This window comes from Uranotaenia lowii, chromosome 1 (assembly GCF_029784155.1).
Source record: "Uranotaenia lowii strain MFRU-FL chromosome 1, ASM2978415v1, whole genome shotgun sequence".
In the NCBI taxonomy this organism is placed as follows: domain Eukaryota; kingdom Metazoa; phylum Arthropoda; class Insecta; order Diptera; family Culicidae; genus Uranotaenia; species Uranotaenia lowii.
Genome location: NC_073691.1, coordinates 140,815,157 through 140,842,846, shown reverse-complemented (window position 1 = coordinate 140,842,846; position 27,690 = coordinate 140,815,157). Strand labels below are relative to the sequence as shown.

General features: G+C 38.2%; 2 protein-coding genes across 4 annotated transcripts in view; one reads left to right on the top strand and one right to left on the bottom strand.

Annotated features, from left to right (window-relative positions):
- The window catches only part of LOC129740318 (autophagy-related protein 16-1), a 355,598-nt gene that overhangs the window by 143,786 nt on the left and 184,122 nt on the right, over nt 1-27,690 (bottom strand). The gene's annotated exons all lie outside the window — the stretch shown is intronic.
- Nucleotides 1-27,690, top strand: part of LOC129740317 (uncharacterized) — a 459,755-nt gene that overhangs the window by 261,485 nt on the left and 170,580 nt on the right. Inside the window, exons 1-2 of one of the 3 annotated variants that reach the window (XM_055731956.1) lie at nt 547-634; nt 7,242-7,284. The exons of 1 other annotated variant lie outside the window; for it this stretch is intronic. The gene's annotated coding sequence lies outside the window, so the exon portion shown is untranslated. Of the gene's footprint in view, nt 1-525; nt 635-7,241; nt 7,285-27,690 lie in introns of those variants that run through there. One more of the 3 variants, XM_055731954.1, reaches the window with a different exon arrangement.

The following is a 27,690-nucleotide window of genomic DNA, read 5'->3' as shown; positions in this document are numbered from 1 at the left end:
ACTACCGCGCGCGGCTCGGAACAAGTTCTGCACCACTAGCCGGATCGGAGAAATTGGCTCGAAAATTAGGTTAGTTGTAGGCGAGTAAGCTAGCGATGCAATATTTCCACACGCCAAAACACGGCCCCATCGGACAGGACACTTCCGCAGCTGGTAATGAAATCGTTATCTCGTTTGCTATCGCCCTGGCACCTTCTCTGCCGGGCCAACAATCCGTCCATCAGAAGACGCTTGCACGAGCCCATAAATTAGAGCGCCTTCGCCTCCGAGATTCTTCTTCGTTCGGGTGCCGAAGACAGAAAACACTCACTCTCTTGATCTTGAACTTGAACTCCACTGGACCTAGAGAAGATCCCAACTGGTGCGGTAAAGAAACATACGTCTCAGCGTCTCTCACCAGGAGAGCGATTCGACTTCTTCGGGAGCACTCACGAAGAATTTGGTTGGTCGCCTTTCTCTTCCGCGAAAGCCCGATCGGTGCCCGACCGAAGAAATTCAGCGAAAACTCAAACCGGCCACAGTTTCGCGGCAACTGTTGAGAGCGCGAGTGGGTCGGTCCGGCTAGAGCGAAAGTGTGTGCAGTGCAGCAGCAGAGTGGAGTCGCGATCAAGCCAGAGTCAAGTTCAAGGAGGAGGTAAACATGGGCAAAACATAACTGTAAAAACATACGCAAAACAACGGCATCGTGTGTCGTACGTGGGTCTACGTACGATCGTTCGCTCGGTGGTTAAAGGCGTACGGTACAGAGCGAGTAATACGAATCGTACCGGGCACAGTTGGGGAAGGTTTGAGGGAGCTTTTCAAGCAATCATACTCGACGATGGGACGATGCGCTCGGTAATTGAAATTCGATACAACGAGCGGTGCTGCATGGGTTCTGTTCCGAAGAAAGTTACTGTGCTCACGTCACTAAGTTTCAGGTGGTTTTACGGGTGGGGGCAATTGAAAGTTGTTCTTTACAAGGGAAAATATCAAATTATGAGTTGTTAGTTATTTCAGAGTCAAGGTGTGTTTTGTGGTTGAAAATAGATTTTTTTTTTAATAAAAAAGTGCAATCGTGGACTTTAAAACTAGCAGGGATTTTTTTAGATTGTAGGTTCACTGAGTACTCTAACATAAAACAAAAAATTGAGAAAGCAAGCGATATCTATATGTTCTCACAACGTACGATGGCGGTAAAAATCCTTAAGCTTAGATCTCTAAGCTTTTCTAGAAGCTGTTGGAATAACACGCTTGGATCGGACACATAAACCGGGATTTGACGACCCCTGGTAATGAGGATCGTCAAAGCCGGCTTATTGACACTAGAAATGGTTAATGTTTCCAACAGTAACACCAACGTCAATTGCGATCATCCCGAAGGAAGTTAAATCGAAAGTGAAGTTTGCTCGACATTAGACTAACCGGTTCTACGCCCGCAAACTAGCCCGGAGTCGCTGGGGAGGTTTTCTGCGGAGAAAACGTCCTATATTAAGCAGGAATTTTAGAGGCCGAGGCCGTGATGATCGAGAGCCCATTTACCGCAAAAGGAAGTTTACAGATCATTAGCGCAACGGTTTCCTCTTGGCGGCAGGATCGGCGATGTGTATATCCGTGGCAAAATTGAAGTCGATAAAATGTCATCGCGATTGAAATCGAATAGATTCAATGGGTTGATGAGGATAATCCAATTTCCCAAGCGAATCAGGTGCAACGTGACCTGATTTGGGAGCCCAGAGTCAACGTACTGCCATTGATGGTCCTTCGAACCGGAGACTAAGGGCTTGTCACACGTTCGACGGACACATGACAAAGCGTAGCTTAACCAAAAAAAAATGAAGTCCACTTTACGAAAGTTCGCATAAAAGTACTGAGCCCCTCCTTTCGTCAATTAACCTGATTTTGGCGTGCCTCCCACTTGGTTGTTGGTCACATTCAAGGTAGTCAAACGAACGAATCACGACCAATTGAAAAGTCATCAATTTTCATTGATTTGACAGAATAAATAGGAGCAATCTCCGGAAAACCACGCACATATTTTTCACGCTTTCTCGCTGCAACTCAGGCTTATACCTCACGGGTGGGAGACTAGAAAGAAAACCTATAAAATGTAGAGCAGCGCCACCGTCATCGTTGCCATTCAATTAATAATTGGCAGACCGCAGTCACGTCGCCACGAGTGACAATCCAGACGGGGACACGAATAATCGTGGCGGTGGCAAACCGACACCTGGAGCTTGTAGTTAGAATGTGGGTGGTGAGCGACCAAACGGCTAGGGCTTCTGCCTAACTTTTGGCTCCGACCAAAGTGCCGTATAATTTGCATGTTACAACCTAGTTAAACACTCTGATGGTTCGAGCGCAACCAGCATCATCGGTCTGCTCGATCACGTCTGCGGAGTCGTTTTCCATGGACTATCGGGACCAAACACTTGGGGAATAGTTCCAGGAGCACCTTCTGGATTCGTTCATGTGAAGGTGCGTCAACGCGGGAGCAGCCAATTTAAATATTTAGAAAACAAGACAATGAGTGTATGAAAACCTCTAAGCACCTTCTAACAAACCCTATGAACGAACTCTGACAGATTTGCGCGATCGGTTCCGCCAGATAGCGGTGGATGATGTAGTTAAGGAAGGTTATGGGAGCCCTGGAGAAATGAAATCGGAACAGCAAGAAGAAAGTTTCGTTGCACCGATTTATGCGCGTTGCATTCTAAATAACTAAGTGGTAAGGTTGTAAATCGAAAGGGAGAGTTGTGCGAATGGAGCTGGGACTTTTTATGTGTGCCGTCGTTAAACTTTGCTCGTATATTTAATGATGGACCGACATGACACATCCATGGTAGCGCAGAGTTGACAGCAAACTCGAAAACAAAAACCAGAGCAACGAGATGTTGGAAGGCAAATTTTAAGTTGATTGTGATTTATTACACAGAGAAAGTAGAATCTGGTTTGGTTTAATGGATAGCAATTGCCTCTAAAAGTTACCTTCAAATGGTAAAATAAGTGTAGGAATTGTCGTAGTCGACTAGAGTACATAGTTGAAAATGCGATTTTAACACTTCTCTGGTAGATGCTGTCAGCTAAGCTGATATTGGTTTTAAACTTAAAGTGGTGTGAAATGAAGTTTTTTTTTCCTCTTTGCGAACCTTGTGTTAAATCTATTGGAGAAATTTCTGAAGCTCAAGAATCCACTCATTTTGGAACCCTGAGGGCCTAATCCCAAGAGATTTAAAAACTCTGAAGAAGTTTATAAGCCATACGATTTTCTCCTACCGGGATACATTCGCCAACCTGAGGAGAGTTGCAAAGTTGGACTTTCTTAGTACCGAAACCGGTGAATCTTCAGAAGATTCTGCATCATACAGATCTATTTGTCTAATGAATACTTTTAAAGCTGTTGAAGACGATCTTAAACCGATTGACGAAAGAGGGATCTTTTAGTAAGTTCTAAACATCCAAATGGTGACCTTCTGCTGAAAGAATCTTGAAGATACGTATTGTGGGTTATAGGATAACTTCATGAACGGGGAGCTTCCAAGTACTCCCTATTCCCTATGAATAAAACGGCTGGGGTATACTTAACACATAAACTTCTTCGCAGTGGATACTGCGAGTAAAAAGGGTATTCTGTGGTATGGAAGATACCCTTAGAGAAGAGTGATTTTTAGATACCGACCGAACTGATTCAGCCCTTGTAGGACGCCGTCTTCGTCGGGAATCATCTGTATCGTTTGGTTCCGAGCTAACTGTTACAGTCCAGGATAAGCGCAACTTGATCGGTGGAGAACAGGTCAGTACTTCAGTCGTGAGAGGATTAGATCCCAGTGAACATTATTCAACAGAGAGTTAACTCAACTCGTCAGTAGCTTCGCATCGAATTTACTGGGAAGCCCTTACGAATTTGCAACATAAGATTCGTAAGTGAGGAACGCGTCATATTCGTGTTTCGGATGAGTGTCTCGAATGAGTGTCTCGGATGAGTGCCACGAAATCAATCTAGAAGAGACGCTAGGTCACGCCTCCAGGTATACATGCGAGCACGATCCGAATCGCACGCATTCGTATTCGTTGCCAATATCTCCAGCCTGGAGACTTTAGGTGGGACAAGCCGAATGAGAAGGTTCGTCGTTTTTTGAGCTTCCGTCGCAGAAAGTAACGCAAGCGATTTTAAGCAGCGTTGCCAGATTGCAAATCGCTCAGATCCGTAGATTTGACGAAAATCGAAAAATGTACTGATTTTGGCAAAATGAAACTTGATGACCTTTTTTTTGGTCGTCAGGTAACATTTTCGTTTATCCGTAGAATTCCGTTAAATTTTTCTCTAATCCGTAGAAAATCCGTAGAAAATGCTGGAAGTCCGTAGATTTTGAGCATCGATCCGTAGCTCCGTAGAAATGCTAAAAATCCGCAGATCTATAGAGAAATCAGATGATCTGACAATACTGATTCTAAGCAGTGTGACTCAATTCTCAATTTTTTTCATGTTTTGTCATATTTTGAGAGGACTATGCAAACAGCGATAAAATCATGGGAAATGGGGGACTGAGTGGAAGAGAGAAGATACGCCAATGATCACGCAAGTTGTGCAGCCAATGATTGGAATTGAGTCTAATTGTGGTTGAAAATGAGTAAATTTTAGTCAAATGAGAGAAACCAGTGCTCATTCAACAAACAAGAAATCGTACAAAAAATGATAACCTAAATCGTTCACAATGGTGTTACGAATCGCAATACCAACTGCATAGTGAAAAAATCGTATAAAATGTCGTCTGAAGTCAGTTTAAATCGGATATGAGAGGAAGTTCGCCATGTTTGTAAATTTTGAAATGATTTTGCTCCCGCACGGGCTATTAGTGAGAAAATCATCGTTATGCTCTCTCTCTGCCACCAGCAGTGCATTCAGATGGCTTTCGATCAGAGAAGAATTGAATAATATTGAGCAATGAGAGAACTGGAAAATATTGTCACTGGCAACGATTTGAAGTCTCCTAGCCTAAATTTTGCGCTCTCTTGCCTACTTTCTATAGGTAGAAATAAGGTGACGGATAACGCCCAATTGGTATAGTTTACGTCGCTTTAGAAAGAAACGAAATTCATGTTCATATGTATATTGCCTCCACTTTGGTAGGTAAATGTTGTTTTTTCAAGTTTCATACGATCATTCTATAATGTAGATATATGGAACGTATATCAAACAGCATAAGTAAGTGTACAATAAAAGAAAAAATGTGTGCATACATTGGGAGTCTATAGGAATCAGAGCTCAAGTCTTAAGTGCCAGGTGGTTTAGACAATAATCAAGATTTTTCAGGGCACCGCTAGATTTATGGGAATAATATGCAAATTTGGTTTGATTGCAAAAATAAATGTGAAATGCAGGTTCTGTAAACGCCTAAATTATGCAAAAGAATTGAGAAATTTCTTGGCTGGCCTGAAGTTTACATTGAAAAACATCGTTTAAATATCTACTGAATAGAAGATTACCATCGGTTGAATGAGTTTAACTATTTTATTACAGATTTGTTCGGTGTTTTCATAGTTTAATTACAAATTTGGTTACAATCTGGATGTTTTCTTGAAAATCAGGACAATTTAGGATATTTTTAAAACCAATTTTCAAAAAACAGGACAATTCGAGAGTTTTTGAAAAATCAGGAAAGTCTCTCCATATCAGGACAAATCCTGATAAATCAGGGCAAATCCTGATAAATCAGGACAGTGGCAGAAACAACGAACGCGTCAAACAACGTTTAACACGTTCGTCGCCACGCTCATTTTGGTAGTTTTACTAGCCGGGCCCAAAAAAGTTCTGGGAACGAGACAGAAAAGAGGGAGAATTCCCAGATTTGCAACGTGTGGCTAAACTGAGCGACTAATTTGAGTAAGAGAGCGTCACCCGCTTTTTGATGTGACGGCCCCCCCGGAAATACACTCGTCACCCGGATATGGGTGCCATGCCGACGGACGTGTTAAATGCGTGTAGATAAAGGCTAATCCCGCAATCATCAGACTGGAAAATTCAGAAGTATGGAAGAGTGTATCTGACGGTCAGTCAAAATTTTATTCGTTTTCACCCACAATTTTTTTTTCTTCAAAAAATCGATAAACGTACCTTGAAACAACCGCAGATCCAAGACACCACCCAAAAAAAAACTTGAAGCCAATCTGTCAACTATCGATGTTTACTTATTCAAACACAAAAGTCACAAGGTGATGCAAACTTAGCAGTTACCGGGATTTCAGCGCCAAAAATTCCAACTAGGAACGATTGGGAAATTTTCCCAAAAAAAAAACCGGTCTCCGTTCAAAGTCCCGAGGTCATTAACATATTACGGATATCGACATTCTATACTGACAAGTGTTTTGCGTCCCACTTGACCCAGTTCTGGATGCTTGACGAGCCAAGAAGATGCTTGTCCAAAAATAAAAGTGATCTGATGATCTGATCCCTATTGGGGCGAGCGCCCAAAGTTTGCATAATAACTGGGCAAATATTTGCCGGCCAGTGGTGTGGATTCTGCCAACGAATCACCTAGTTAGCGATTTGTAAGATGCGAAAAAAAACCTTCCCAAAAACGGGACTCCAGATTTGGATCATATTGGCAGCAGCAGCTGTCAAAGCCGTTCGCACAGGTCTCAGTCTTGTTCCAAGTGTCAACCGAAATCGTTCCCCGCGCGCGTCTTTTTTCAAATATTTTTTTCCGGCTTTTTGTTGAGGGAGGATTAGCCCAAATCGCAATAAGTTCGTTCCATCGTAGAAACTTGTTTCGAGAAGACTTTCTCTGCTGCTGCAATTAAGCACGGGCGAAACAGGTGAGCTGCCGAGGAAGAGTTTTACAACCCTGTGTTTAGAATTATGCGACTTTTTCTTCCCCCGGCCTTATGGATGGATCATAAAATGATGGGTTTGGAAACTGAGCCAGGGGTCGGTTGCGACTCATCTGCTGTGTGCTTTGAAATTCAAATTTCGCTATCGCTGATGTTACGATTTTTTTTATTGCCCCCGTCGGTGTGAGATGCAAAAATGCAAATTTTTGCACCGAATTTGAATTTTTATTTTCCATGAGAAAAGATTTATAAATTGGAATATAAAACAGCAGGGACAAAGCTGCAAAGAAAAAAGAAAAGTGAACGATGAAAGCTGGGGTTAAGTTTTGATTATTTTAATGGAATCCTGTTAAAGTTATTTTTCATTATTTTAACAAGACGCGAGCCTAAACACAATCATTAATTATATGTTTTTTTTTTTTCAATTTCAGGTGAATAACATGAAAACATTGAATTTAAACCAAAGCTGAAAATGTAAGTAAAATAGCAAAAATTTGTTCACATTGGAATTTTTTTATGTTTTGAAGTGAATAGCAAAGTCCCCACTGGAAAATTTAAATAGTCTTCTGAGAGCGAGTTTAACAATTTTTTATAGGATTTTCCCAGTCTAATTCTTCTCACTTGACTGATTAATAGAAGAATTTGAAAAAAAACTTATACTGTTTGAAGCATGTTTCAGAAATTAAATGATTTAAGTTGCTCGACATGGGTGCACGGATTCACCTCAACTCAACAAAGTGGGCGATTGCTTGCACACTATGCATTGGTAGTTTCAATACATTTCTAATAAACTATACCAGATATCAAAACTTTCTAGAAAAATTTTGTGAAAGAATTAAGGTGGTAATTTACTAAGGTTACTAAACCTTCCCCCACCTTCAGGAGGATCCAAAAACCCTAGCGAAGTACTCTATTCTTTATTCCAAATTTTTAAATCATTATCAAATTATGATAATTGAGTAAAGTTATTCAAAAGTCTAGACTAAAAACTTATGCCAAAATCTCAAAAAGCCATCCCAAGTTCAAAATTCTGCTACAGTTTTTCAAAATTTTCTCACTTGTTCATAGAAATTCAGGTCTGAATATTAAATTTTAAATTAAACGCATCTTGAAGGTTTTTGATCCATTTTCCCATATCCAAAATTCTTTTTCTATTCTCGTATTTCTGATTCTGTATCCAGTTTGGGATTTTTAATTTTCAGTTCGAATAATCAAAAGAAATTAGAAATAAAAAACTGCTTTGAAATCCGGGTTCAAAATTGGCTTTGCATTTCATATCAAATTTGAATAATGTTTTCGAAATCATATGCATTTTCAATATTTTCACTATTATCATGAAAAAAAAAGAATTTTGTATTATATTCAAACTCGAAGTTCTTAAACATAATTATTACACAAAATTTATACATTAAAAGCTTCTAATTGGCGAACCAAAACTCAGATTCAGATTCATCATTTTAGATTCACATTTTAATTCAGATTCACAATATAACAGAAAAATAAATAATTGAAATAATGAATTAAGATTAAATTATTATTTTAATTACTCATTCATGAATGACGGCTCTAAAGCTTAGCTCTTAAAATTTTGATCTGGAATTGAGATCCAGATTTCGCATTTTTTGTAAATTTTAGAAATCGTATGGAAAATCGGAAACAGATTCAAAGTTCAATTTTTGAATTCAGGTTCAGATTTCAGATATAGAATGCAGATTCAAAATTCTGAAAAAGATTTAGCTTGTAAATGAGTTTTTCAATTAACATAAAATTGTTGAGAATTCATGAGAACATGAGCTTAAAAATTTGCACGTCAGATCAATTTCCAGATTTCAAATACACATACACATACACATACAGATAGTTCATACACACAATTCAGCTGATTATCACAAATATAAAGTAGAATTTTTGCAAAAAATCGCAAATGTGTTTTAAAAAAATTATCCACAGGTCTGAATATTAAATTTTAAATTAAACCCATCTTGGAGGTTTTGGATCCATTTTCCCATATCCAAAATTCTATTTCTATTCTCGTATTTCTGATTCTGTATCCAGTTTAGGATTTTAATTTTCAATTCGAATAATCAAAAGAAATGAGAAATGAAAAGCTGCTTTGAAATCCGGGTTCAAAATTGGTTTTGTTTTCAATATAAAAATTTAATCATGTTTTTCGAAATCATACGCATTTTCAATATTTCGATAATAGTGTTCCGAACATGAAAAAAACGAATTTTGTATTATATTCAAATAAGAAGTTCTTCAACTTAATTATTACACAAAATCCGTACAGGAGTTTTCGATTTTATCACGATTAATTCACCGTGATAATGGCAAAACCGTGAATTTGGTGAAAGTATAATTTATGCAAAAAATGCCAAACTTGTTTTAAAAAAATTATCCACTGGATTTTCATTATGGAATTGATTCTTTATGAAAAATATTTGCTGCTAAAGGAACATGTACCTGATCTTCATCTATTAAAAAATCTGCATTATTAATATTGCAGTTTTTTTTTAAATCCAAAGTTCAAACTAAAATCATAGATTTGGTTCAAGTTTGCGTCAAGCAAATTTGAGCCAAAAAAAAAATTTATCGCTTCTTTTTTATTTGGAAAATTTTATTTATTTTCAGCTGAGGTTAGAATCTTGGAATTAAAAAAAATGGGAAATTGGGCTTGTTTGATTTAAGTATAGAATATGTTTTTTTTAAAGAAACTGAAGGCTACCCTAAAAAGAACTTATGTTATGCTCAAATCAAATAAGTTTGAGCTACCAGACTCTAAACAAATTGAAGGATTCATCGATGGAAGCAAATTCCATATGTTGTTTCTTAAGGTTTCATTATAAAAATTTAGGCCACCCTTTAGGTTGAAGACCACTTTTCCAAGTTACGATTTGATACGAAAACTATTAATGAGTACTTAACCCTTCGTTTCATGATTTTTTGTTTTTCATTAAAAATCATTTTAAACAGTTCAAAATGATGAGTACATCAAGAAAAAAAATTAAAATAAAATACGATTTTTCCATTTTTCCATACACTAATTCTAACAAATTTGTTACTTTATGAAATGAAGGGTTAAAAATGAATAATCATATATGTAGTTACAAACATAATTTGTTTGGATACTTTTTTTATTTGTGTAATGTTGGGCAAAAATCATAGGTAAAAATCAGTCAACAAACCCCCCACCCATGAGTCGGTTCTTCCTACGGCCCTGATCTATAGTTAAGAGTCTTGGATTAGGCCGGAACAAATTGGAAATCCTCCCATGAAACATCACAAGGGGGGGAGATAATACAAAAAAAAAATTTTTTTCAATATATTGGAATGAATTGAACCAAAGTATGCATGCAACGAACTTGCATACAATCTTGTTGCACAAAATTGAAAAATGGAGACATTTAAGATTGAAAATTTAAATAAATTTTAAAACAAAAAGTTATACAATGCTCATCATCAACTGTTTAACTTTTGCTTCATCAGCTGTTTGAGTTTTTGAAGCAATTATAAATTTTATTCGTTAAACGTATTAACCCTTCAATGCATGACTTTTTTTTAAATGAGATAAGCATCTATTAGTTCAGTGAAATAATAATATTTTAATTCAAATAACACAACCCAACAGGTTGTAAGTCGTTATTTTGAGTATTGTAACAGTTATGGCCAATCAAGTTGAAGATATTTTTTGAAATTCTTAATTAATATCAACACGATTTTGCTAATTTCTTCCAAACCTTGTTAATTGGGTACACGAAGGTGATTGTGTTTGAATGTAATTAAAAAAATTGTAAGAATTTGCAAATCTGCAGAAATAACAGCGATTTTCCAAAAACTACTTTTTTCGAAAAAAAAATCAATAAAATTGATTTTTGCAATTTGCATACTTTGTTGGATATCTCACACATACATTAAAATATCGTAATCAAAAAACCATGAACTAATTTCTTTTAATCTCTACAATATTTTTTGTGAATACATCACTCAAAAATATCCACGTGTTTTCGAGATGCTTGAATTTTAATTAGTGTTGTTTTAAAACAACACTATGCATTAAAGGGATTGTGTTAAAAAAAGAAGAATTTGTTATTTGTTCTGTCCGTATTGTTCGAGTGATCCGGTCTTCTCTAGAAAACGTCTTCTATTTTTTGCTATAGTTGAAGAGGGTTGATGTGGAAATTAACACAGCAAGAAAAGACGAAATATTCCGTATCTCTAAAGTTAGAAAATCGATTCTTTGATTTAGAGTCAAAGGTCGAACATAAGGGATGTATTTTCTCAAACAACAACATGATTACAAGATTGCAAGCCAAGCTAAAAGCAATGTTATGTTTTTAAACTGATATCCTCGTGTTGCAGGTCATGGTTGTTAAAAAGCATCGAACATCTTCATTGATATTTAAAACATAACTTCCACTACTTGTAATCGATATGCCTCGAAACCCCCAATCAGAGCCCAATTGGAGGCTCACGACGATCGTTCGAAGCGATCAAACAACTTAACACTGGCTCCAGGATACGTCATGATCTAATGGTAATTTGTTTTATTCCGCATTAAAAAAAAGCCCGATGACACTGTCGAAAAAGTCGGACACTAAAACCTTTTAGTTGATACCTTCGGGTTGTTGTAGGGTTTTTTTTTGCTTCCCTGTGATGAATCAGATGGCAGATCGACTTTCCCATCTGATTCATCTTCCCCATCAGCAGGCGAAAAAAAAGCTCTATGACACGATTATGCTAAAATTGATTGGTTCACTGTCGCTCCCGCATTCCTCTTGACTCGAATGAAAGACAAGGAGCAGAAGGAAGCGTTTGGGAAGATTTCTCTTTGCAAAAGATAAACAAAATCCCAGCGGGACCATCCTGAACAGCTGAAGCAACGAGCTAACCGATCAACCAGTGCGGCGTGGATGGATAAAATATGATCTATCAAATTCTATGTTGCATTCAACACCATACCAGCTAGACTCAAGCCTCTTTAGGACAGTGTAGTCATCTAATGGCAAATCCCACCGGTGAAAGTAGGTAGCTTCAGGTTTGCTATTCATGAATCTTCCCCCCATCAGTAGTTCCTTCTTGTTTCGGTCCATCTCAATGGTTTCATAGAAGAATCCACCACGACGTATTGCACACGGTTGTGGCCTTTTGATAAGAAACGTTCCTCCCCACCCTGATGATGAAGACAACGCCCACCCACTCCGGGAACAACAATGTTAACCTTGTAGTTGACATTCACTACTGTCCCCGGCCTCTTCTTCTTCCCAGTGGGGAAAAAGTTTGACAGACAGGGGAAGAAATCACGGGAACCATGTTTTTATCATTCCGGGATCCAAACCATGTCTACAACCAAAGCCCAGCTCACATTAATTACAGTAACCGGCAAGCGCCACTAGGGTTAAATACAATGTATGTACTTAGCTCCAAGAGATAGTTGCATTCTCGGAAAAGGGTGATTAATCTAGGGCTCAAGCGACCATTTGGGTCCAATCCAGTAGGTACCGGGGATTCGTCATAGGCAGAGACAATGGCGTTTGTCAGCAAGCAAAAAAAAAACTTTAATTGACAGCCTTGTTTCGATTGTTTTGATGCAAGATTAGCTGTCGTGAATCGAGAATGGAGAGATGGTCTTCTGAAGAAATAAAAACCAATCTGGATCACATGATCTCAATGAAATTGAGACTGAGACGGGTTGTAGTCTTTTTTTCAGTAGGGTATCGATAACTCTATGATTTACACTCATGTGTGTGCGTTTGGTTGTCGGATGTCGGTTTTTAATCTAGATGAAACAATAGTTGGGCTGATCCAACGAACGAAAGTTTTTAGGATTTGGCCCATTTGCGAGGGGATTGAAAAGAAGGCCAAGGGTCCTCTTTCATTTTTAAGTAAAGAGATCTTTCAAAGTGATTAGTTCCCACTTTAAGGGAAGATGCTCAAATATGCATCATCCAAGCGAATCTCAGATTTTCCATGTCTTCCATGTACAGAAGGGTGGTCAAAAAAGGGATATGTTCGGGAATCAAAATCTAAGGGACTAGAATCGGACCTTGGTCTGCCAGAAGGCCTCATGCTCAACGATGCTCAAATTTGTATGGAAATCTGACACTATTTAACCTCGTGAACCTACAATAACCACTCTTTTATGCAAATGCACTGATTACTATACTAATTTGATTTTCCTAATCTAGACGTGATGTCCCTCATTTCTTCTAAAGACTGTCAGATTAAACTGAGCCGATTTGGGGTCATTTTTGAATTTCTTAAACCCTGGGGTCTTAAAAGCTTCGTTTTGATCCAAAACTCATCCATGATTTTTTGTAGAATTTTTAAGTAATGTTTACATGAGTAAATTTGAACTTTTAGGTTTGTATGGGAAAATTGAATATTTTTAACTGAAAAATCAACATCATATTTGTTTCTTCTTTTCTTCATATTTGTAGCTAGCTGATGTTTGTTGTGCCAATTTATGAAATTCAATAAGGAAATTTTTCGCTGAACAACTTTGTCGAAGACCGTAACTTCGCATCTTGTTAGGCGAAAAAGTTATGAGCTGTCCCCCTGACATACCCCTGTCTTTTCGCATTGATAAACAAAAAATTCAATTGACATCACTGCTTGAGCTTCGCGAAGTTTTGCATGAAAAGGAGTCATGCAATACCTTGCTAGGCACCCTGCAGTAATGTAAATTGAATTTATTGTTTATCAATGCCAAAAGAAATATCCCCATTCAACACCTAATAACTTTGTTGTCTATTAAAATACGAAGTTACGGCCTTCGACAAAGTTGTTCAGCGAAAAATTTCCTTGAGGAATTAAATAAATTGGCACAACAAACATCAGCTGGCTCGGTTCCACAGAAGAAACAAATCTAAAAGTTCAAATTTACTCATGTAAACGTTACTTAAAAATTCTACAAAACATCATGAATGAGTTTTGGACCACGACAAAGCTTTTTAGACCCCAGGGTTTGAGAAATTCAAAAATGACCCCAAATCGACTCACTCTACTGTCAGATGATACAAGCCAGCGGCAAGTTATCATGAGGAGGAGATAAGCCCTTTTTTAATAAATTTTCATGAGGAACAGTTTCGTACTTCCTATAGTACGCGTTTTTTACTTGTTGACGACTCGGGACGAACAGAGCACCATTGATCGGGGCACGATGAGCATTTTATGCCATAGAATCTAGCAGTGAATTGAATTCGATGAAATCAACTGGATTATAGAGCTACAGCTTGACTAGTTTACATCTAACGATTGAGCCTATTGTTAAGGTATCGGGGAGGTAATCAGACGACTCGAGTTCGATTCCTGGTCGAGACGATTGTTTTCATTTGATCGATTATTTTGATCTTTGCATTATACTAGGCTTACCAGATACTATCAGGAAAAAAGCGGACCATTTCACAAAAAAAGGCGGGACGTCATCGAAGAAAGCGGGACATTTTATCTTAAAACCCTAACTTTTATGACCATTCCTGTACATACATATGTATGTATATGTTTCTTCTGCATGAATAGTTCTTAGAAAGTAAAAAAAAAAATAAAGATATAGAATACACAAAATTGAATTCTTAAGAAAACTTCTACCTTTGTATACTGCGAATACTAAAGTCGAAAATGTTGTAGGAATTCAGAGTTATTTAAAATCCGAAATAAGAAGATAGTTTTTAAAATTTTCAACAGCCACTTTTGATCATCTACCAAGTTTATATAAATTAACTCGGTAGTCCTGTTCTTTACTATGCGGAATTAGATCTTTTCCCTCAAGCATTAAATTTCCAGGGATTCTGCTATGATTTCTGAGGCACAACTGGAGCCATCATCATTTGGAAGCAACTTAAAGAATATTTTATTCAATCGAAAACGTTAACAGTGCTAGAACTCTCTCAAACAATGCTTAACTAAACCAGATTCGTATTGTGATGCTAAGATAAGCTTGCAAGATTTTTCGGTTTTACCCGGACTTGCCGGATGTTTGACACAAAATTTAGGCAAAGTTCAGTCCGGACGGTTGTCTGGATTTCGTAGTAAAAAGCCTGGATTTTGCACTGATTTATTCACTTCATTTCTAAGATTAAACAATCAAAAATGTGAGTTGAGTTATCATTTTTTTTTTAAATTTATGCGTCCAAAAACAGTTTTTCAGCAAGTCTCATCTTAATAATCTTGAACAGTTTACGATTTAAAATTTGCTGATGTGTTTCGATGAAAAAATATATTTTCAAGCGTATTCCTATTGATTTATACTGAATAATTACGCGGTTTTGACTGAATTTGCTCGGATATTGCCCGGGTTTTAAGCTGAAAATGTTGAAATCAAATGGCTGGATTTTGTCAAGTTTATAAATAAAATTGCACGGATTCGCCCAGTCCGAATATGTGGATATTGGTATGGATATGTGGAAAATATTTTGGTAACCTCAAATGCTAAGAACTAAACGAATTATTTAATTTTGTCTTGAAGAAATGATGCTAATTTTAAGAAAAAAAAACAACAAAAGAAAATTTTATTAGAATGGTTTTCTGAGTTGAACCAATGAATTTAAATTGAGGCTAAATTTAACCTTATCGATAAATTTTACAATTTTTAAGTAAGAACATTTCTAGTTTTGTACATCATAGGTCAATATAAGAAGATTAGAAAAAAATGACAGGAGTTGAAAATAATCGATGGAAGATTTTCTAAAAAGCGTTTTCATCAAGCACGGAACAACTATTTTGAACTGGATAAATCGGAGAGGGTTGAGTCTTCCACAAAAGTTTTCTCAGAAAAAAGCGGGACATTTGGAGAAAAAAGCGGGGCGGCGGACATTTTCTAAAAAGTGGGACATTTTGTTATTGCTTTGTTTGATAGATCTGCAACTCACTGTTCAGTAAAAAATACATCGATTATTAATGATAAATGAAAAAAAATCGCCTCGACTAGGAATCGAACTCGAGTCTTGCCAAATCATCAGATAAAACAGGCCAAGCTGTAGCTCTTTAATTCAGATGACTTCATCGAGTTGAATTCGCTGCTATTTAGATTTTTCGGCAGAAAACGCTCATCGTGCCCCGATTAATGGTGCTTATACTACCCCAAAAGGGGTTCTCATTATGCCCCTATAATGACCGATTTTCAGCTTTCGACAATAAAAAAAAATAAACCTTTTTATCCGTTTTTTTTAAGTTTCAGCCACCTAGGAAATAGACTTTTTTCGTGTCTGAACATGAAAACATGATGTTACTGTTTTCTATGATTAAATAAAAGTCATCTACAAGGAGAGCATTATGACTTTATCTTCATATTTCAGCTTACATATATATCTAATATAATTTTTTTTCACATTTTCTCAACGCAGGAGTATTGATATTACCAAATTTAAACTAATTGGTAGTATTATACAGGTTTTTTTTAAATATAAAAGGACTGTTTCCAAAAAAGTCGCAACACTTTCTTTTGTGAATAACTTTTGAAAACATTGATGGAAACTGGTAATTTTCCGTGACATTAATTTGTAATGTAATGACACAGGTAACATTTTGTGACGAACTACCAAGAGATGTTTGACTCAACATTGTTTGAGGCAGCTGCCATTGAAGAAGGGCATTGACATAATTTTGTGGCGGCATGTGCGCCGAATTTTTTTAAAACTACTTATGTACCTCTTTTTTTCAATACAAGATTGATTTTGGATGACGTTCTGTATAACCGGTTTAGAGTCATACTTCTTGGTTATTTTTCCGGTTATTGTGACAATCATTTTGTACCACATTTACTGATTTGCAGCTTCCGGAGATTGTCAGCCACCTAAAATATGTACTAGATATGACATTTTGTTCAACTTTTTCTCCTCCTTGTTCCCCGGACGAAACTTGCCAAACAAAAATTTTAAGCTGGAGATCTGCCATATGCCCGCTCAAAAGTTCATTTCGTAGTTCATTCCGGTTTCTCTCGAAATTTGTCCAACTTTTTAGCGTAAACAAAGTCAGGCCCGTTTCTTTGTCTGAGACCCATTCTCGAACTAAAAACCTCAAATTTCCTGCCAAACGAATTACTTAGTTTCTAGTGTCGATGCAACAACAAAACTCTTAAATATTTGAGGAAAACCATTTTTTTTTTCAACTATTTCACATGAAAACTATATAGGAATTTTCATATGAAAAAGTAATAAAGTTTGTTGACAATTTGTTAACTGAGAAAAAAAATAGATTCCATTTATCGAAGTTGAAAAAATGTTTGAAGAAAAAGTAATCTCGTAGGTAAATATCGTGGACGCTAAACTCAAAATAATCTTTTCATCTGAAATAATAAACTGCACCATAATGTACCAACACAAGATATTTAGAAGTTTGTTGGTGTGACCATTTATGAAAATCTGTAAAACTGTTAATCTCACTGTATTTACAATGTACCATACAAGCAAACATGAAATTGTTCCGAAGCAGGATCTAAAAATAGCCTCTGCAGCATCCAGAACCACTTGGGGACACAACGGAACCATAAATTTTACCGGCCCCCCCTTCGATCGATCGTTGACGAACAAGTAGCAAATCTTCCTGCCGTGTGTCGACCTCCCAGCTAGCCGACAAATATCGACGACACGACCTTTCCCTCGCTGGCCGGCTACCCAACGAATTCCAATGAGTAGTAGTAGGTAATTGATAAGTTGAACCCCGGCAGACAAAAAAAACTTACAACTTCCAGATCACGTCCTTTCGTCAAGTCAACTTCTTTTTTTCTAGATGTTGTTCTATAAATATCCCTTTTCCCTCCAGCCGAGCCGCGCCATTGCGTTGGGCGTTCTGATGCGTATAGATGGCATCTGAATGTGTCTTTCGGTGGACCTGTCGTTCCTCTGTCATGGGCAGTTCACCATATAACAACATCTGTCATAGTTGATAAATGTTTTCTGCACTATCGAGCTGTCATCGCTCGTTCGGTTCCAAGACTGATCGATCGATGGCCGGTTTGGCTTTGTTGTTATTATGTTGTGTGTGATTTGCGCTGATCGGGGAGCCCATCCGGATAAAGCCCGACAGCGATTGGCAGCGATAGCAATTCATGCACGGGGACCTCTATCATTGTAATTTCCTCAGGATAACGCAAAAGGGCGAGCTCTGTTTTTTTTTTCGATTCGTTCTAGCCGTAAGTGCGATTCGCGTATACCAACACCGGATGACAGAAGTGATGACAGCCATCTGCAGGCCAATGTGTGAACTAATGCGATCGGAATAGTTGGATGCCATTAAACAGCATCGTACAAGTATCTGCAAACAACAAGATAAAGTTTGCATTAACACTATCGGGATCCGGTTCGCGATCATCGACAGCTATACTTTGCACACTTGATATGGCGTTGGGTATGTTTTATAAGTTCATCGCGATATCGGTATGCACGGCCCCTTTTTTACAACCGTATGATTACACCGGTTCTTCGCCAAGCCTATTTCAACAAACCCCTCGCCTTCGTCGTCAAGTGCAACAATTAAATTAAAAGTTCTGGGGCTGTCTCTTGCCATCTTCATGGCTCCGGAACAACCGCGGAATTTGCCTCCGCAGAAATAATCGACTTAGACACTGTGCGGTTGATGGCGTCTCGCGATCGTGACTCCGCTAGTAAATAGTTTGTGGATGCACACGGTTAACCCCGTGAACGCAATTCGAATTCCATCAAGCTGAAAGTCTCTCCAAGATGGACCGGGAACTCACGCGTCGATTCCCACACCATCTCTCAGAGCTGTGGCCGTTGACGGTTGACAGCCGTTTAATTAGACTGGCCACGAGATAAGCACCTACCTTGAGCACCTCAGCTTGACCTTAACCGGACCCCCAGTCGATCGGTGGCTGTCTAAGCTAATTTTCGTTTCCAGTGGCAGTGCCTTCCCATCCCATCCCAAACCAGGCATTGCCCGAGGATCTGATCCTAATGGCCGTTGAAGGGATAATCTCCGGTGACGAGCGGGTTGTAATCTCCCCGGGTTCTCTGCCCTCTAACATGAAACCGAAACCAGTTGGTACCTACCGATGGAGTTTTCCCTTTCCATTACAAACTAGCAATTGATGGCCTCCGGTTCGGAAGAGAGAAATCATTGTGCGTGCGAACAAAATTCTAGCCAGAGATCTTCGCGGCCAGGTGTTCTGGGCCAGACCAAACAACCCGGTCGGTGGAACAAGCCACCATTGGGGAGGGAAGAAAGGCACTAAATACGGTGCTTACGAATAGTGATGGAAAGGGCATCTATCATTAGTCAGCGAATAACAAGAACAACGTACCTACTGCAGAATGGCAGATTCCATATTTCGTTCGTTGTTATTGCTGCTGCTGCCGCTAGGTTTGTTCGGAAAGTGAAGACAACTGTAATCTTCCCTTTTAACGTGAGGTTCAATTTGCTTCGGTTTGTTTGGCTTTCTGTTTCTCATGAAGCAATTTGTACTTCCATTACAAACAATTGGTAGAATGCAAATGTTTGATTTTCAGCCTCTCATTTGATAATATGCAGTAGGAGGCAGGAAGTAGCCAATTTGACTAATTAAATTTAAAAACCAAATGAAGTTTAAAATGTAATAAATGTCGTTTTAGTATTAAAAAACTTAAGGCCGAATTTTATAGTTTCACCCAACTTTGGAGCTGATTTTAGTTTCAATTCTAGTTGAAAAGATTAAATTTTGTATCGATTTCAACTTGGCAATTTTCACTTATTTTAAACTTTTGATTCGAAATATGGATTCGGCACCCACAGATCACCCAAAAACATTTTTGTAACTATATTCTTATACTGTTTTGGTATACGTTCCATATGCATACATAATAGAATGATCGTATGAAAGTTGAAAAAAAAATAGCATTTACCTACCAAAGTGGAGGCAATAAACATACATAAATTTCATTTCTCTCTAATGCGATGAAAACTACACCAATTGGGCGTAATCCGATACCTTATTCGTACCTATCGGAAGAATGCAAGAGAGCGCTGAATTTTGCCATCATAGCCTTCAAATCTTTGCCAGTGACAATATTGCCCAATTTTTCTCATTGGTCAATATTACTCAATTCCCACCTGATTTTTAGCCATCTGAAAACAGGACGAGGATTTTCTCACTTGAAGCCCGCTTGGGAGCAGAATCATTCCAAAATTTACAAACATGGCGGACTTCCTATCATATACGATTTAAACTGACTTCAGACGACATTTTATACGATCTTTTCACTATGCAGTTGGAATCGCAATTCGTGACACCATTGTAAACAACTCAAGTTATCATTTCTGATGAGCTTTTACGACTGTTGATTGTTAATTTTGGAAATTTTTGGCTTTCAGTCAAATTATTTAAGAAAACCCGCGTTTTCCTATTTCATCCACGTTTCGGCGTAATGTATTTCGCCTTCTTCAGGGTTGACAGGCAGTTTGCTCAAAAATAGACTGGCTAAGCACCGCAGCAACATCAAACAACTTAATAAGCTGATCGAACAAGGATACACGGCCTAATACGATGAAATGAAGGCGATGAAAACTACATCTACTGCTCTCCTCACACATCTTATCGACCACCAACATAAATTCGATTGAAGTTCTGTAAAAATACTCGACCACACATACAAGCAGGAAAGTTTACTCATCCTTGAGATAATACACATTTTCAACGAACCTAAATCCGTTAACAAACGCACTGATGTAGCAAATTTAAACTCAACTTACATAGAAGTTTTACATTCCATACATAGACACACGCAGAAAAAAAAAACATTATAACAAACAAGATATTAAGGAAACCAACAATTCTACATCCATTTTACAAAGCACAGTTGACAGTGACACAGTGTAACTACCGATAGCAGTTAAAAACAAATTCAAATTCACGCTGATGTAAAACAAAAATCATATTACACAACACCTTTTATTGTTACACTTACAAATTACAGTAAAACCCTGAAGAAGGCAAAATACATTACGCCAAAACGTCGGATGAAATAGGAAAACACTTAAATAATTTGACTGAAAGCCAAAAATTTCCAAAGTTATCATTTCTGTTTCGGTTTCATTTTCGCTGGACAGAACCTACTCCAATCATGAGATGCCGGAATTTGCACGTTATTGGCAATAATAAGCTTTGTAATCGCTGTTAATGTTCCCCAGCGCAACCGTAATGCATATGTCTGAAAGTAACAAAATAAAACATATCACATATTCCGTCATAAGTCAAAAGAGGATAAAAACAATCACCGGCCAAGTGCCTTACCTTGTTTCAAACCATCGGCAAACAACCAGTGGAAAAGCTGTAAGCAAGAATAAATTGCGTGCGTGTGTTTGTAAGCCGGTAAAATTCTATTCTTGATTGCCGGCAGTAGAAAAACTGCGGAACAAAAAACATTTTTTTCGTTATTTCATTCTCATCACAAGCAAGGTTGCCGAAAAAATTTCTGTGTTTTTGAGAAAAAAAAATTTGACTTTCTGTGATTCTACCCAAAAATTCTGTGATGGTTTTTTTGTAATGTTATTCCCTTTAATTTCATCGAAAATTCATGATTAATTGGGTCTTTTTTACATTTAAGTTCAGTTAAATCGATTAAAATTAGCAATCTTTTCATACATTTTTAATTTAATTTAAAAAATCTAAATTTTATTTTGGCAAAAAAAAATTCTGGAAATCCATTCTCTATGAATGAAAAAATCAAAACCCAAGAAGCAAAACACAACACTAAGGATCAGAACACAACATCACAAACATTAAATTACACCAATACAAATTATTGAACGCCATATTTGAAAACAACTCGTAAACCAAAACAGTTCACAGTGCAAAGATCCGATGCAGAAAATTGTAAAACTCCAAATATTCAAACGAATATTCTACGAAAATTCGTCAACAGTAAGTCTCACCAAACTTTAAAATATATTACACAAAATTATAATTATAACATCATCCAACACAGAAACCTAATGACAGCAGTTCAAGATAAGCCGAATCAAACTTAACAAGAAAACGACAATTTATCGGTAAGCATCAACAAAATTCGAAGTTGATTTTCACTAAATTAGCAATAAATCTTAGTCCCTGATGAAGATCCAATAAGGATCGAAACGTTGGAGTAAAATACAGTCGTTTTTAATTAAAAATCCGAGACTGATAGCCGTTGAAAAATCCTTAAAAAAAGGAAATCTATTCCAAATTTAAAAATTCTGTCAAATCTGTGAATTTTTCAAAATTCTATGTTCTGTGACACAAATTCCTTGATGAAAATTTGCTCAAAATCCCAGTGAACATTTTGGTCTGTATATTTCAGTTGTTTCTGACATATATACACTTTTGTACAATCTGAAAAGATTGTATATGAGCCTGTGCGTACCAAAGTGGAGGCAATATACGGACCAAATTTTGCTCACCTTGAAAATATAAAACTTTGTTTTGCGTTTCCAATCATTTGATAGCAACTTTGCTTTGCACAAAATCTTAGGATTGTACAACTTACAACTTTCTATTGCCTGTCTTACAATTTGATTACAATTTCCTTTTGTTTGTACAACTTTCTTCACCATTTAAAACAATTTATTGTTACTGTATTCCAAAGCAATTATATTTTTTCCATACTACGATTTTACTATGAATCGCCGTGAACACAAATACAATAGAATTTGATGTTAACTGCGAAAAAATTTGAACCATATACAACTTCATCTATACCTTCCCTCAGTCTCGAACTCACAACGTTCCGATCCCTGTCCATCGATACTTCCTCGGCGCCATTTCATGTTGATACAAACAAGCAAATTTGTTCATATAAAATTGAGGGTTCCGTTCAAAACCAGTTGATCGTATAAAATACCACTGACTGCATAATTTCGGACTCCAAATCTATTTATAGACGCCGTTTTTTTATCTAAAACTTTAGTCTATCTCATAGACGATTCAATTACAATCAATAATAGTATTCAGCGCTGTGCGATCGTATTTACTGTTCTGTCAAACGATTCGATAATTTGACATAAGATAATTACGATATTACTTAGCATAGGAATTGCATTAATAACAATTATTTACCGATTAAATTTATCTCAATAAGCGACTTTGAATGACAAGTACGAATAGATTGTTTAAATTCCATTATACGATGTTCTCACAATTACTGTACTACCTTTCATGGAAATAATATGTCATCATAGATCGCAAGCATGAAAGATTGCTTTATTGTACAGTGGGATTAAATATTGAGCTTTGCACAATTCTACTGCGATTCAAAACAACTTTTTTTATCTTCCTATGCGATTAACAAAATGTTATCGTATATAATGAACTATACAAACCATAAACGATAAAATATAACTTGGTTTAGCTACAACATGATGCTTATACAATTCCAATCTAAACTGGATGCTTATACAATTTACAATAAACACTACTTTACGATTTCTGGTTATCTGGGATCTTATTTCGCTTGCATGTTTGTATCAGTGATTGAATTTTGCTGAGCATGAATTGAACAACCTTCTCTCGCTCACTGCTTTACTCGGAAGCAAAGGTTGCTTTGAGGCAGCGAAAACGACAAATCCGATGATGCATACGCTCCAGTGATTGAAATCCTCAACCATTTTCTCATCAGAGGCATTCAAAATACACACTTTGAGGCCTCGTATAGTAATACAGAAGACGATACATATACATTCATTCAAACCTCCCCCCATGAGGAGGATCTGCTCCGAGAGACACTATCCGTTCGCTGCTCAGAACGAACTCTCTCAACGTCCGGTCGCTACATGATGCATGAAGAAGACGAGGCACACATACTCATTTACGTTATTGAATTTGATGGACTCAAGCCGATAGCTGTGGTTGAGGAGAACATCTTCAACCTCTCCGCAAAAGTTGAGGCAACAACGACACAACCGAACTTATTGCATTGCAACGCAACGTATGGAGCAAGGAGAGGGGAGGAAAAGAAACGAAAAAACTAGCTGCCTGCGTGCGGTTGCTGTGCAATAATAGCAATAGCAGAAAAACCTCGGGTATTCGATCCAGGCACAAACGAGGAGACTCGGGTTTGCTCTGCCTTTTGAAATCGGTTCCCTCAAGAATGTAACAGGAGATGAGTGAGAGCCATTCGTTTGGTTTTTTGGATTCGCTGCCTCGAATGTATATTGCTTCTTGAAGGCGGGCCATGTGAGAGTGTATGCATCATCGGTTTTGTCGTTTTCGCTGCCTCAAAGCAACCTTTGCTTCCGAGTAAAGCGTTGAGCGAGAGATGGTTGATCAATTCATGCTCAGCAAAATTCAATCACTGATACGCTCTCAATATGGCCCGCCTCCAAGAAGCAGTACATTCGAGGCAGCGAATCCAAAAAACCAAACGAATGGCTCTCACTCATCTCCTGTTACAAGCTTGAGGGAAGCGAATTCAAAAGGCAGAGCGAACCCGAGTCTCCTCGTTTGTGCCTGGATCGAATGCGTGAGGTTTTTCTGCTATTGCTATTATTGCACAGCAACCGCACGCAGGCAGCTAGTTTTTTCGTTTCTTTTTCCTCCCCCCTCTTTGCACTATACGTTGCGGGCCGTGCAACGCAATAAGTTCGGTTGTTTTTGTTGTTGCCTCAACCTTTGCGGCGGGGTTGAAGATGTTCTCCTCAACCACAGCTATCGGCTGGAGCTATTCAAATTCAAGAACGTAAATGAGTATTTGTGCCTCGTCTTCTTCATGCATCATGTAGCAACCGAACGTTGAGAGAGTTCGTTCGGGGCAGCAAACGAATAGTGTCTCTCAGAGCAGATCCTCCTCATGGGGGGAGGTTTGAATGAATGTATATGTATCGTCTCCTGTATAGCTATGCGAGGCCTCAAAGTGTGTATTTTGAATGCCTCTGATGAGAAAATTGGTGAGGATTTCAACCAGGGGTGCCAGGTGGTTTCGTCAAAAATCAGGACAACGCGAAGTTGAAAATCAGGATTTTTCAGGACACCCCTTGAATCATGAAAATAATAAGGATTTTGCTTAGATTGCATAAATAAAGGCGCAATACAGGTACTGTAAACGCCTTGATTTATGCAACAACAGTACGCAGCTTCTTCGCTGGCCGGTAGTTCATATCGAAAAATACCATTTGAACATCATCTGAACCGAAGAGTACCATTTGTTAAATGAATTTAACTATTTTTATGACCTATTTATTCGATTTTCTCATAGTTTAGCTAAAATTTGGTAATATTTAAATTTTCTTATGAAAATCAGGACAAATCAGGACATTTTAGGGACAATTTTTCAAAAATCAGGACAAATTAAGAGTTTTTGAAAAATCAGGACGGTCCCTCGAAAATCAGGACAAATCCTGATAAATCAGGACACCTGGCACCTCTGATTTCAACCACTGGTTTGTATGCAGTAGCAATGCATCATTTTGCTCGAGTGTTAGAGTCTTTAGGCCAGTAGTCACCAAGGCAATCATGTCATCTTTGGTGCAATGCACGTTTCAGCAGATTTTTGGCATATAGTAAGCTCCAATCGGCATTGAAATTTGTTAATCTCTTATTTTGGTGTGGATATAGTCGTAGAATGCACAAAACACGAGGCCTTGACAGCGAAAAGAGGTCGATTTGGCTTCAGTCCATCAACTTGTACACCATTCAATTGCGCAATTCGTCCTTCATTCAAATTTGAAAATTAAACAGTACCTAACTATCAAGTTTAGAATACTGTTTTCGCACATATTATTCATATACAAAGGCGCGTTTTGCCTGTACAGATGATTTCAATGCCTTGGGAAATACGGTAAAATTTCGTGAAATACTCATCAAAGATGATAATTCCATTAGGTAGAGGGCATATTGAGGCATGTTGTCTCTATTTATTTAAATGACCGGTAACACTCCTTTGAATTTAGCAACCGACCCGTGTCGGACCATTACTATTATCAAGGAACTTCCTAAGAAACCGGCTATTATAACTCAAATTAAAAGTAAGAATCCAACACTTGACTACCGATCGCCAAATCGTGAGGAGCGAAATTTAACAACATAACAGTACAATCTCACCCGGGCACTTATGGATATTTTCCTCGCAGAAATTTACAGCCCCCTGGAAAATTACACCTTCGTTTAAGTTCGCGCATAGCTCGATTACAAAGCCATTTCTCCCGACCAGTTACCTATGTATTTCGAGAGAAACGGAGGGCAGAGCGTCGTCAAATCGCACCGTTTCCGGCAACACTTTGCATACGTAAGACGCGTTCCCGGGACAATGTACTCTGCAAGCCATCTAAGGAGGGTTCATCATAAGTATATGTTTTGCTTACATATTTAAATATGGGGTAAAAGTGAGTTAATTAGGTGTAAGTGATACACGATCGTGTGCCAACAACCGAGCCAGCCAGCCAGCCAGCCAGCTAGACGGTCAAGGGTTTGGTACATACTCGTCTCGATGGAGAGAGAGCGAAGCGCGAGAAATCCGTTAATTCATAATGGTTTGAATAATAAATCAACCCTCCTCTCGGTGCAATCTCTTGAATGGTCTCTGAGGTGTTCTTCCTCGGTTACTTGAGGATTGTTTATAGTGGAGCCTCCGATTACCGCAAACGATAGCACGCCTAATAGAGTTTGATGTTATTGCCAGGCTGCCAGAGCCAGTGTAGGGCGATGGCTCGTGCCTCCTCTCCGTGGTAAAAGGTGTTTGCATCTTTGCAAAATTCCATCTTCCATCGGCAGCCGGCGAGATGTAGGTCTTTGAGGAAATTGTTTTTTTCCTCACATTTCGGCCTCCGTGATTACCTGCCAGAACAACACAAACTGCACGTGATGGAAAGGTGCCGCCCGTTGCGTGTTGTGCTGGAAATGAAAGGCCAGAACGCCTCAAATTTGGGGCACCTCTTACTTAATTGGACCAGCACTCCTCCCTTCAAGTCACCCATCGTGAATATTAGGTAATTTAAACCGGGCTGTTTATTTAGTTCTGCCCGGAATCCGAAGGTGGTTCCCACCTCAAGATCTTTTTCCACAGCCCAAATTGCCCGTTAAACTGTAAACTCCTTTCACTCCTTTAAAGGATCCCTCTTTCATCACCGCCCGGTAGAAAGTCACTTGCATAATTCCGTCCAATCCAAAACAGGTTGTTCGATTTGACCGAGAAGCTCGTTCTTAACAAGCTACGGGGAGCTCCATTTCGATAACCAAATAAAACCGGGCCACATCACATTCTCTCGGTACTGACCCGTGTTCGTTTTGTTGGTGTTATCGCACATTCCTGGTATTCCTGCCCGGTCCAACCAGAATTGTCCAAATATTGACTCCTCGAGAAACTTCCTGAACCACATCGCCATCTTCGTCATCGCTGCACGGCAACTGCTGTTGGTGAACGGAGCCAGGAGGTTACCAGAGTTCCGGGAAAACGAGAAAAAACTTTTAAATTATTTTGATCACAATTTAGTTGACATGTCTAGCGTAACATTTCATAAGGGCGAAACTGCCAAATGTATACCAATTGATTAACAGTCATTCTGGATGTACGCGGTTGCACTTTACTCAATAAACTTGGTTGCATCATAAAATCTCTTAAAACTTTCAAATAAATCCTAAAATTAAATCGAGCGAAACTTTCGGTAGATGAATTTCGTTTGAACGTGAAGTTACGCCTATTCAAAAAGGGGTTAATTTTTCAATCCGTGTATGACCAATAGGCGTAACCGAGTCAATCGCGTGTGACAAAACCGCGTAACTGGTTTTATCGTGTAGGATCACCAAACCAAAACAAAAACGGTCGATCAATTGGGCGTAATTTCCAGGCTTAACTAGCGTCGTAAACGAAAAAGGGCGAAACTCGCAAATCTCTGGAATTACTGTAGAAATTTAGAATTTCTCAATAAGCAGCGAAAAATATGTGGAAATACTACCCTTTCGTTGATTTTCATCAGCGAAAAGTT